Here is a 13438-nt window from a genome sequence, read left to right as displayed (position 1 = left end):
CACCCCATGCATGTACGTTTTGTGTCCTGCATTTGTCTGTTATGTCCTGATCCGTTCGGTGTACTAGATCTTCCACAAGCCTCGACTATGTATACAAAAAATCCCATCATTGCATCAAAGCAATAGCATCGGCATTTGAAATTGTGGACCCAGGTATGTTACATGATGTCGTAGTCGTAGGCCAAATGTCAAAGCTAATGTCGTCTGATTCGAAGTGTTCAAAGGTCTGAGGTAGCTTTCTTAGGACCAAAGAAACTGAAAAATGGTTGGTGGAGTGTAAATCACAAAGTACTGGCTGAAGATGTATTGGTGAAATTCTTCACCCCACATAAAATGCCAAGTCCTTCTTTGTCCAACTAACCGTAATTATTCCTCGACAGAACCACTAGGTGGACAGGAATGTGACACACCGACGGACGAACTGGCGTGTGATTACATAGAAGATGTCATACATTGTAAAATCGGTAATAGTTGTCTCAACTCACCATTATGCTGCAGTTTGTATTCGCTTCAACAATAAAAACGTCTCCACCACGAAGTTTAAACGTATAAGCTTGTTACCAAGAGCAAAGTGAATAGTTTTACCCACTCGACACACACGAGCTCCACAAAACACGTCCGTTGCTGAGGCTCCTGTGACGCAACAATCACATTGTGTATTGCTGCTACCATGGCAACAATAGCGCAACGGTTTTGTGTATTGCTGCTACCATGGCAACAATAGCGCAACGGTTTTGTGTTGAATCACAAAGTGCAGATTCCAATTCTTAATGTTTGTAAAATTAATTACCTGTAAAATTTCTCTATATTCTGGTTAATGAACATTATTGTGCTCATCAGTGCAAAAAGAGGAATATTTGGAGCCTGGAGGAGGGTGGAGAGTTGTCAAGGGAGATGAGGGAGGAGCAAGTGCTGTGGGTTCGGTGTGTTGAAGGTCGGCAAGGTTGCCATTGTTAACTAGAGTTTCAGGGAATGAATGGGATTTAAAGCTGACGCTATGGCCCACTTGAACTTCAGGCTTCATTCCACAAAAGGATCGATCCTTACAGAAATTTATTGGGCACTTTTTGTTGCCTTGAAGAGCTCCTCCAGCAGTTTGGTGGTTAAGTCTGCCTTTTCTGGCTCTTCATCATATTCTTCATTGTCTTCTTCATGAGATGTCTCGGTCACAAGTTCTTCAGTGGACAGTTCTTCTCCATGGGACTGTAACAGCCGTTTTTGTCGCAATTAATCCAGAATGTAAAATCGAACTGCGATCACAATGACGGCAGGTGGCGACTCGTATCATCGCATGTATAAATTAAATATTAATAAACCCTTGTCCACACAAGGGGAGTCTTTTTAGCCTTGTATTTAGCCAAATAACACCTGCCTTGTGTGTGCAAGGGTTAAGTAAAGTACAGTACAGTAACAAGGAATAAGAATAATATAAATCTTTGGGAAAACACCAGCCACGATCGCGTCAATGCGAAACACACCCTCGCGTTGGGGAGGTTTTGACGCATTTAATTCAGCGCGTAAATTGGAAACCGCGTTGGAGGAAGTTTTGCTGTATTAGTAAATTCCTCATGCTGATTTCAGACCAAACTAAGCCAGTTGTGTTTGGAGACCCCACTGAATCATCATCCGGAAGGATTTGTAGGGAGGCCTATCTAATGTCAAGATTGTTGAAAAACAGTCCTCTACTCAGCTTTTTCTATCGGTCATTGATCTTAGGTATAGGGTATTTGGCTGAAGTGGAACATTTGTTGATCGACATTTTGGAATCTCCAAATAGGTTTATTGATATGTCCATCATCATAACAGGAACTACCAGAGTGGCCCAATTGCAGTACTGGACTGACTCGATAATCTCCAGCTTTTCCAGTCTGACTAATTCGGCATCCACTTTCTTAAAGCATGAGGAACTGCAGAAAATTGGCTTCACATTGGTCTCAATGTTTAGTTTGGCAATGAAGCCCTCCAGTGCCCCCAAGTTTATCCCTGAAGATGTCTGGTTGTCTCGTTAGGAGATGCTCTATTATCTGTGGTTGTGTGGCAGCCTGCAGCTTGTAGATATGTTCCCGGTTGAGTTTGATGACATCTAGTCAGGTTTGTCCTCATTGAGGGGGTATATCCCCAGGGATGACAAAGAGTTTGTAATATGTGGGTGCAGTTGTCGTAGGTTTGTACACCGGCAAACCAATACAGGCAATACGTCACATGGCCTGTATTGGTTTGTCAGTGTATGTAGTGAGTAGGACTTGTGACCTCTGCAGGCTGGGTTGTTTAGATTTTGCCCACATGCTCTAGATTCCAGAATGTTGCTTTTTAAACCTGCACCAGCATTTTTTTTTTTACCTGCACCAGCACCCGAACAGTTACTGGGTGTTTAGCATTGATTTTCATGGCTGGACATTGTTACACCCTGTTCATGGATGACAGAATCAAAGAACAATATCTGAGGCATTTCTTTTAGCACACTCCATAACAATTGTCTTTTGGCACACTCCAGAGCAATTGTCTTTTGGCACACTCCAAAGCAATTGCCTTTTGGCACACTCCATAGCAATTGCCTTTTGGCACACTCCATAGCAATTGTCTTTTGGCACACTCCATAGCAATTGTCTTTTGGCACACTCCATAGCAATTGTCTTTTGGCACACTCCATAGCAATTGTCTTTTGGCACACTCCATAGCAATTGTCTTTTGGCACACTCCATAGCAATTGTCTTTTGGCACACTCCATAGCAATTGTCTTTTGGCACACTCCATAGCAATTGTCTTTTGGCACACTCCATAGCAATTGTCTTTTGGCACACTCCATAGCAATTGTCTTTTGGCACACTCCATAGCAATTATCTTTTTGCACACTCCACAGCAATTGTCTTTTGTCACACTCCATAGCAATTGTCTTTTTGCACACTCCATAGCAATTGTCTTTTGGCACACTCCATAGCAATTGTCTTTTGGCACACTCCATAGCAATTGTCTTTTGGCACACTCCATAGCAATTGTCTTTTGGCACACTCCATAGCAATTGTCTTTTGGCACACTCCAGAGCAATTGTCTTTTGGCACACTCCAAAGCAATTGTCTTTTGGCACACTCCATAGCAATTGTCTTTTGGCACACTCCATAGCAATTGTCTTTTGGCACACTCCATAGCAATTGTCTTTTGGCACACTCCATAGCAATTGTCTTTTGGCACACTCCATAGCAATTGTCTTTTGGCACACTCCATAGCAATTGTCTTTTGGCACACTCCAGAGCAATTGTCTTTTTGCACACTCCATAGCAATTGTCTTTTGGCACACTCCATAGCAATTGTCTTTTGGCACACTCCAGAGCAATTGTCTTTTGGCACACTCCAAAGCAATTGTCTTTTTGCACACTCCATAGAAATTGTCTTTTGGCACACTCCATAGCAATTGTCTTTTGGCACACTCCATAGCAATTGTCTTTTGGCACACTCCATAGCAATTATCTTTTTGCACACTCCACAGCAATTGTCTTTTGTCACACTCCATAGCAATTGTCTTTTGGCACACTCCATAGCAATGGTCTTTTGGCACACTCCATAGCAATTGTCTTTTGGCACACTCCATACCAATTATCTTTTTGCACACTCCACAGCAATTGTCTTTTGTCACACTCCATAACAATTGTCTTTTGGCACACTCCAGAGCAATTGTCTTTTGGCACACTCCATAGCAATTGTCTTTTGGCACACTCCATAGCAATTATCTTTTTGCACACTCCACAGCAATTGTATTTTGGCACACTCCATAGCAATTGTCTTTTGGCACACTCCATAGCAATTGTCTTTTGGCACACTCCATAGCAATTGTCTTTTGGCACACTCCATAGCAATTGTCTTTTGTCACACTCCATAGCAATTGTCTTTTGGCACACTCCATAGCAATTGTCTTTTGGCACACTCCATAGCAATTGTCTTTTGGCACACTCCATAGCAATTGTCTTTTGGCACACTCCATAGCAATTATCTTTTTGCACACTCCACAGCAATTGTCTTTTGTCACACTCCATAGCAATTGTCTTTTGGCACACTCCATAGCAATTGTCTTTTTGCACACTCCATAGCAATTGTCTTTTGGCACACTCCATAGCAAGTCTTTTGGCACACTCCATAGCAATTGTCTTTTGGCACACTCCATAGCAATTGTCTTTTGGCACACTCCATAGCAATTGTCTTTTGGCACACTCCATAGCAATTGTCTTTTGGCACACTCCATAGCAATTGTCTTTTGGCACACTCCATAGCAATTGTCTTTTGGCACACTCCATAGCAATTGTCTTTTGGCACACTCCATAGCAATTGTCCTTTGGCACACTCCATAGCAATTGTCTTTTTGCACACTCCACAGCAATTGTCTTTTGTCACACTCCATAGCAATTGTCTTTTTGCACACTCCATAGCAATTGTCTTTTGGCACACTCCATAGCAATTGTCTTTTTGCACACTCCATAGCAATTGTCTTTTGGCACACTCCATAGCAATTGTCTTTTGGCACACTCCATAGCAATTATCTTTTTGCACACTCCACAGCAATTGTCTTTTGGCACACTCCATAGCAATTGTCTTTTGGCACACTCCATAGCAATTGTCTTTTGGCACACTCCATAGCAATTATCTTTTTGCACACTCCACAGCAATTGTCTTTTGTCACACTCCATAGCAATTGTCTTTTGGCACACTCCATAGCAATTGTCTTTTGGCACACTCCATAGCAATTGTCTTTTGGCACACTCCATAGCAATTATCTTTTTGCACACTCCACAGCAATTGTCTTTTGTCACACTCCATAACAATTGTCTTTTGGCACACTCCAGAGCAATTGTCTTTTGGCACACTCCATAGCAAATGTCTTTTGGCACACTCCATAGCAATTATCTTTTTGCACACTCCACAGCAATTGTATTTTGGCACACTCCATAGCAATTGTCTTTTGGCACACTCCATAGCAATTGTCTTTTGGCACACTCCATAGCAATTGTCTTTTGGCACACTCCATAGCAATTGTCTTTTGGCACACTCCATAGCAATTGTCTTTTGTCACACTCCATAGCAATTGTCTTTTGGCACACTCCATAGCAATTGTCTTTTTGCACACTCCATAGCAATTGTCTTTTGGCACACTCCATAGCAATTGTCTTTTGGCACACTCCATAGCAATTATCTTTTTGCACACTCCACAGCAATTGTCTTTTGTCACACTCCATAGCAATTGTCTTTTGGCACACTCCATAGCAATTGTCTTTTTGCACACTCCATAGCAATTGTCTTTTGGCACACTCCATAGCAATTGTCTTTTGGCACACTCCATAGCAATTGTCTTTTGGCACACTCCATAGCAATTATCTTTTGGCACACTCCATAGCAATTGTCTTTTGGCACACTCCATAGCAATTGTCTTTTGGCACACTCCATAGCAATTGTCTTTTGGCACACTCCATAGCAATTGTCTTTTGGCACACTCCATAGCAATTGTCTTTTGGCACACTCCATAGCAATTATCTTTTGGCACACTCCATAGCAATTGTCTTTTGGCACACTCCATAGCAATTGTCTTTTGGCACACTCCATAGCAATTGTCTTTTGGCACACTCCATAGCAATTGTCTTTTGTCACACTCCATAGCAATTGTCTTTTGGCACACTCCATAGCAATAGTCTTTTGGCACACTCCATAGCAATTGTCTTTTGGCACACTCCATAGCAATTGTCTTTTTGCACACTCCATAGCAATTGTCTTTTGGCACACTCCATAGCAATTGTCTTTTGGCACACTCCATAGCAATTGTCTTTTGGCACACTCCATAGCAATTATCTTTTGGCACACTCCATAGCAATTGTCTTTTGGCACACTCCATAGCAATTGTCTTTTGGCACACTCCATAGCAATTGTCTTTTTGCACACTCCATAGCAATTGTCTTTTGGCACACTCCATAGCAATTGTCTTTTGGCACACTCCATAGCAATTATCTTTTTGCACACTCCACAGCAATTGTCTTTTTGCACACTCCATAGCAATTGTCTTTTGGCACACTCCATAGCAATTGTGATGTCCTTTGCACTGGCAAAATTCAGCCTGTTCAGCAAATAAGCATGGTCAAATTCGACCTTGCCCTACTCCCATGATGAACAGGTCCTTCAGCATGTCGTTGAATGTAGCGCCAAACTGGCAGTGCTGGGAAAGTTCTTTCAATTGATCTATGAAAGCTAAAATGGACTGTTTCTAAATCTGACAACACATGTAGAAGTTGAAACAAATCACAGTGACAGAGGGTGTGGGGGTCACGGTGCTCCTTGCTGGGTGCGATAAGCTCTGTGTGTGTTAAATCCATCGTGGCCCTTAACACTAGAAAATGAGATTCTTCAAAGTATAAAATGTCTCGCTGTCCGGATTGCGTCAGGATTACGAACATCAGGATTTCTTTCTTCCTGACCAGGAAGTGAAGAACAGAAATAACATCCTCCATGCATGATAACTCAGTGGGAGCATGGATTTAACTCCCATATTCCAAAGCATAGATTTAACTGAAGGACATGCCAGTAAGACATGGCAACGGTGATCGCATGATGTAGACAATGGAGTAACGAGAAGGTAGGCCTACAGCAGGGCTGGAATAACTGTGACCAAATTCCCATGTGCACTCCACGATCCCTTCCTCATCGCCATTTTAAGTATCAGACATACACAGAGGTTAGAGGTGCACTCAATGTCTTCACAGAACAAGAAACAGGATATGAAAACGTAGCAGGCTGGCCAATTTCGGAGTCCTGGTTCCGCTGCGTGTGCCACCCGTGTCTCCTCTTTCCAGTCTGGCCGCTTGGGAAGACCCGAACCCAATTTTGGATGCATACAGATACATTACACAACGCTTGGTGAAAAATAAATAATAGTGGCATGCATGTAAACGCATGTTAATTGGCAAAAAGGTAGAAAAGGGCAGATATAAGGGAAATCGGTGGTTGTTGTTTGCTTGCGTTGAGGAAGCAGCACCTGTTTGTACCTGCCAATAATGTCAAGTCCCCTGCCTTCTTTCTGCACCAACAACAGCGAAGTTAAGAAAGTAATTCGAGCTCAGAGTGGTGAGATTTCTCCAAAGAATGAAGAACTACCTCTGAAGGAAGATGTAAAAGCCGACATTTCAAGCTTCCGTCTTTTTCCTGATTGGCTTCAACAGCAAAACACACGTATCTTTTGGTGATGTGTACAAATATCATGAGAGGAATTTCTATGGAAATTATACAAGTGCCACAAGGCTATGATTGCCAACGTGGAAATGGCCTCGGCTGAAGTCAGCTTTATATAAGCTTTACGGAATTAATATTTTCCATGTTTTGATGAGACGAGAAGCACCCGATCCCTACCGGAGCGCTCAAGGGGGTTATGCTGTTATCCTGATTTAAACGTGTAATTCAAAATGCCTCACTACACATTATTGCACTGTAAAGGGTGGGATTTGTAATACCCTCTCCCACCTGAAGCGGCGCTAAGCGATATACATTTACACAGAGAATTTGCGTCTTGGCCCCCACCCCCAATACCGCCGGCAAAGATAGAAACACCCCTGTGCACTGACACCCCTGTGCCCCTGTGCACTGATAACACACACACACACACACACAGGTCCATGAATTATAATAAGGATAGCAATCATGACAAAAGCCTCGAATGGTCATTTTGAAGAAATAGGATCTTCTTATATTGTAATTCGGCCGAGGCCGAGGAAAGCGAGGTCAAGCCCCTTTATTTCTGCTACGTAAAACACCCTGAAACCCATGCTTGCAAGAAAACAGATTTTTTTTGGAATGGCAGCCACATTTTCCATTCAATGATTAAGTAATATTGTTGAAAAAAACTCTTCAGGCATTATAAGCACTCCGATGCTGAAAGTTCTGTGTCAAGCCATTGTGGAGAAAATGATTTAAAAGCAAATAAAGGTGGAAATGTGAGGGGAAATATGGTCTAGCGTGAAAAGTGTGTGAAAAGTGAGGAAAAGTGAGGGGAAATATGGTCTAGTGTGAAAAGTGTGTGAAAAGTGAGGAAAAGTGAGGGCCTTGGCCGACGTTACACAACATGGTCAAGGATCGTTGTGGATGCCTTTTACTAGTGCTATGTGTCGTGGACAATTTTTAACCTTTCCCATCTCCACAATAACAACAAGAAAGAGCAATCAAAGATTGCAGACCCTCGCCAGGATGTGTTTTTTCGTAGTGTTTAAGGCTTTTGTGTTAAAGCAATTATGGCGGCCAAACCACGTGACTGATGACATCATCATTTTTTTTTCTCCACTAATTTATCCCGAGATGATGCTCAAGAAATTTCATCTTCATCGGATGAAGTTTTGTACTTGTCGAATTATCACATCACAATGGAGGCACCTATGACATCATCATTAACATGTTATTCCCCATGGAATTCTTCACAATGAGTCATGTCTCAATTTTTTCTATTTAGCGCTTTTTGAGGTGCAAATTTTTTCGTTTTTTTCCAAGATGGCGGCAGAATCACGTGACCGATGACGTCATCATTATCTTTAAACAATTTTGCAGGTGGAGGTGCACCTATGGTGAAATGTCCTGTCAATCGGACCAACGGTTGCAGAGAAAATCATATTCATTCTGTGCGGACAAACAAACAAGAAGACGTCATGCAGAGCATGATACTTGCAAAAACAACCCCCCTCCCCCACCAAAAAAGGTTTCCATTGATACAGCAAATCGTCCATTTTATCAAGATTAAAATTGAGGATCTTGATCAAAGCTCAGGTCAACAGGATGAAAAGTGACGATTTTTCAGATGAAAAATGATGATTTTAGAAGTTTGACCTTGAGTTGACCTTTGACCCTTTGACCTCAAAAATAGTTGGTTTCCCTATTTACTGTCTCAGTGTACAAATGCTGTTCAATTTTCAATTCAATCGGATGAAAATTGACGGTTTTTCAGATGAAAATTGCTGATTTTGGAAATTTGACCTTGAGTTGACCTTTGACCTTTTGACCTCAAAAATAGTTGGTTTCCCAATTTAGTGACTCAATATACAAATGCTGTTCAATTTTCAAGTAAATAGGATTTTAAATGGCGATTTTAGAAATGTCAGATGTCCAGATGACCTTTGACCTCAAAATCAATAGGCTTCTCAATGGTGACAACCTCTACAGCTTGGTGAAGTTTCTTGACGAGCGGTTTAGAATTGTGACCTGTAGGCCGGTGACAAACAAACAGCCAAACAAACAGAACCACACATGCAACTGACCAATATACTCGAAAAATCTTCGATTTGGCAAATAACAAACAAATAACAAGCAAATAACAAAGAGTCCTTTTTCTCCGTGCGACATGACCTCAAATATGATGTCGTTCAAACATCCATAGAGGAGTGCAGGATATTACCATTTAAAAAGAATAAGCTGAGAATGTGGCTCAGGTCATTTTGTTCAGAAGCCTTTGTAGCAAGGGTTGAGGGTAATTGCGCAAACGTTTCACTTCGATGCTGGTTATTGTGATTGGCATCAGCCAAACAAAACTATCTCTGCCACGTGGATATTATTCAGAGTTTGGATATCTATCCGGCCTCGTGTCAGGTGTGCCGATACCTTCTTTATTTATTTGGCACCACATGGACGTAAATTAACACTCATTTTACTCTGCACGCATTGCACATCACGTGCAGGAAATTTCACCTCCCTGCGTCTTGTATTTATTGTTATATTTAAAAAATCGCTTCTGTACACCGCCCTTGAGGCTCGGTTTGCAAGCCGCCGTCTACATTTTCAATAGAAGAGACATAATTACTCTTTTATGGGAAATGTTTTTCGAGCTTGTTTTATCCTCAAAAATAGACCATAAGTGAACACACATTCGTGTTAAAAGTTTGGCCTTTAAAACCTACTCCTTATGAAGGGGGACAGACATCTGTACAAACACAGAAAATGACATTTTATTTTCTATAGTAGCTATACCATGCCAAAAGCATCCAGAACATGTCCAATAAATAATATTAGTTCGCCTATTTGATGGTCAGGATGTCCATTTATGATTGCATCGATAGAAGCAAAATGTCCATCGCTGTAAGCAATCACAGCATACCTTAAAGCAATTATCAGAAACCAGGAGGTGCCAGAACAGAAATAACTTGAGATGTTTTGCAATGATTGATTCTATCATTCAGAATGGGGAAAATGGTTTACAGGGTGATGGATCAATGAATTGGTGTGACCTTGGACCACTTTTCACATCAACAGGAATGATATGATGGAAAATAACTTTTAAAGTTCTGCCAAAGGGAGTGCAGGTTGTTGGAGAGATGAAGAAAGAGTAGGAAATCACATAAAATAATATGCCACAATATAGTATATATGGACAAAGGAAGTGATATACGTATTTGTAATACATTTGGGGTCATCATCATCATCATCATCCTAAAAAAATACGCCATTTTGTGTCTGTCTGTCCGTTTGTCTGATGAATTTTGGACGCCAATTCATTCCGTCCTTACTTATCCAATCTCAACGAAACTTGACAGGATGACCAAGGGTTACATAATGAATGTTGAAGCGCATTCATTTGCCCTCCTCCCCAAGGGGGTTTTCTCCCCCGAGCGGGTTTTCACCGCCATTGCCGTCAATGGGGTTGCATGTTGAGGTGTATATCAATGTTCAATTAGCTTTATCATGGCATTTCTGTGGGAGCAACGGCCAAACGGTCTCCACCAGATGTAAAAATATTATAAACCACAAACACACATGATTAGCTTTTTAAACAGTCGCTAATGCTGTTTATAACACTAAACAAAGGAATTTGGAGGAATCCCGCATCCGTTAGGTCAGTCTTACATACAGAACTGAGCGAAGATCTACTGTGCTCTATATACCCCACAACGGTTCGGTTAATAACATCACCCTTCCTGGCGCTAACAGGGCGTTTTTCGTGACGGCCTTTTGAAACTCGCTCTTGCTGTTTAACACTAAACTGAAAGGGAGGAAAACCGGGGTGTGCTCATTTACCATGCTGCTAGCTAGCGCTTGCCAAGCCAGCCATTCCTTAACGGTTTTTAATGGAGTGCTTGCTCAAATGCTTAAACCACTTGGAGATCTCTCCACAAGAAACTTTGTAAATGAACACACACCCAATGTTCTTGAGAGCCGACCATAGATCGACTGTCTGATCCTATCAATAACCTGATATAACATGTTATAATGTAATGCAGAGTCTGATCATTTCAATGACCTGACATAACATGTTATAATATCATGCACAGTCTGAACCTTTTAATGACCTGGTATAACATGTTATAATGTCATGCATGGTCTGAACCTTTCAATGACCTGGTATAACATGTTATATAATGTCATGCACGGTCTGAACCTTTCAATGACCTGGTATAACATGTTATAATGTCATGCACGGTCTGAACCTTTCAATGAAAGGTCTGAACCTTTCAATTTGCACTCTGTAAAGCGCCTTTGGGCTTCATGAAAAGCGCTATACAAAATAAATGAATTATTATTATATTAATGACCTGATATAACATGTTATAATGTCATGCACGGTCTGAACCTTTCAATGACCTGATATAACATGTTATAATGTCATGCACAGTCTGAACCTTTCAATGACCTGGTATAACATGTTATAATGTCATGCACGGTCTGAACCTTTCAATGACCTGATATAACATGTTATAATGTCATGCACGGTCTGAACCTTTCAATGACCTGATCTAACATGTTATATTGTCAAGCATTTTCTGATCCATTCAATGACCTAATCTAACATAAATAATAGTAATAATAATTGGCAATAATAATAAGGATAATAAGCTAGGGTGCCGGCTTGGGATCCTCGGATCCTGGATTCGAATCCCGGTCGATCGCTGAATTAATGCCAGGGGGGTTGACTCAGCCTGTCATCCTTCCGAGGTCGGCAAATTGAGTACCAGCTTGCTGGGATGAATGATCACGGTGTGTACCCCGAATTTAGAATAGGTACACCGTATCCCTGCGCATCGTAAGAGCGTGACCAAGGGTTGGCGTCAGGAAGGGCACCCGGCCATAAAAACATTGCCTCAAACAGGGAACCATGATTGTCATGGGGCCCGCAAGGCTAACCCCCGCTCTCGCGGGGAAAATGGCCTTAAAACGATCATTCAATAATAAGGATAACAACATGGGTCCCCCTGCCGCTCCCGTAGTGAGCGGGTGTACTAGTATATTTGAAGTATGGCTTCATTGAGATGCTGTTACCTGTTGAGGTAAACAGCTTTGTTTTTGACATTTGTGATGGGTGAGAGAGAAGTGTTGTTTTGTGCCACTGTATTGTGTTACCTTCGTGCACGTTTAATATACGGTCGATTAATAAAACAGCCTATCCTCCTCAAAGCCTAATAAATAGATAGACATTATGAAGTAAATTCTCAAAATATGATTTTTCTAAACTAGTACACCCGCTCCGTGTGGGAGTGGTACGAAGGGTCATGTTATTATCTCTGGGGGTATACAGTGCGTATCAAAAAAAGGTAATCCGAATTCAAGGGGTTAATATGCAAAGGTTATTCAGTTTGACAATTTACATGTGGTTTACCAATTATGAGGAGATCCTCAGCTTTCCATTGATGCCTTTCATGCATCATTGCTGTCACACATGACCGAGTACATGTTCATTGAAAATGACGAGTTCAAATCGCATTTTTACAAGTTTGGCTAATCGGTGCAAGACAGTTTGAAACGGACGCATTACTTGTCGACTGCCAAGTTGATTATATAAAATTGTTAAGCTGGTCTGGTAATCGTCGGTTGCGTCATCCTTTATTTAAGTTGGGTATTTAAGATGGGCCTACAGTGTATCGGTTTAGAGACAGTCTGAGTCATTGAAAAGATGGTTCAACTTACGACTGAACAGCGGACCTTCGTGGTTACAACCTTTCACCAAACTGGAAGTTTGCAGCGAACCCGTGATGCATTCAGGGAACGTTTCCCAGAACGGGAGCCTCCAGCAGCCAAAACCATCTGGGCGAATGTTAGAAAATACCAAGAGCATGGCACGAGCCTCAACCGCAACAAGGGGAATTCTGGTAGGAGCCGCACTGAGCGATCGGAAATGAACATTGCAGCAGTAAGGCAGCAAGTTTTGGAGCATCCTAGGGATACCAGCGCAATACGAAATGGGACGGGATTGCCTTCGGCAACATTCAACCGAATCACAAGACTGGACCTCCACCAACATCCATATCGGATTCACATCAGGCATCAACTTACACCAGGGGATTTTGCCAGGAGGCTGGTGCTTGCCAAATGGTTGATAGCACATTGCGAAGCAGATGTCAATTTCCTGCGGTATCTCGTTATCGGCGACGAAGCTGCTTTCGCCATGGATGGCAAGGTCAATACCCATAATGTTCTTGAATATGCACCGACACGAGAAGCCACG

The sequence above is a fragment of the Myxine glutinosa genome, chromosome 6 (assembly GCF_964187855.1).
Source record: "Myxine glutinosa chromosome 6, kmMyxGlut1.1, whole genome shotgun sequence".
NCBI lineage: Eukaryota > Metazoa > Chordata > Myxini > Myxiniformes > Myxinidae > Myxine > Myxine glutinosa.
This window is presented reverse-complemented; position numbering follows the sequence as displayed.